Below are 457 nucleotides of genomic sequence, written 5' to 3'. Positions count from 1 at the left end.
GGGGGGGACTGTTGTTGACAAAGTGAACGTCCTGGGAGGGAGTTTGTCCTTCCCAGCGGTCAGGTGGGCTGTTTCCCACCCCCATGTCAGGGCCGACTGGCCAGGTGAGCTCTGGGCAGTGGGAGGGCTCCGGGTGGGGCCCTAGCAGAGCGGAGGCCGGAGCCCAAGGCCACATCCTGACCCCCAGATGCATTCAGAGGGGGGCCACAGGCGCGCTCCCCAGAAGAGCCAGGGCTCTGCTGTGGTTGGGTGGTTTCCCGCGACCTCCGGCCTCCCCAATGCCCTGGGGTCTCCCCATGCCCTGGGGTCTCCCCGATGCCCTGGGGCCTCCCCGATGCCCTGGGGCCTCCCCATGCCCAGGGACCTCCCCGATGCCCGGGGGCCTCCCCATGCCCTGGGGTCTCCCCGATGTCTGGGGGGCCTCCAGATTTCCTACCCCCACTGTCCTGCTGGGGGA

The sequence above is a fragment of the Myotis davidii genome, unplaced genomic scaffold (assembly GCF_000327345.1).
Source record: "Myotis davidii unplaced genomic scaffold, ASM32734v1 scaffold221, whole genome shotgun sequence".
NCBI lineage: Eukaryota > Metazoa > Chordata > Mammalia > Chiroptera > Vespertilionidae > Myotis > Myotis davidii.
The sequence above is the reverse complement of the archived record's forward strand: the minus strand, read 5'-3'. Positions refer to the sequence as shown.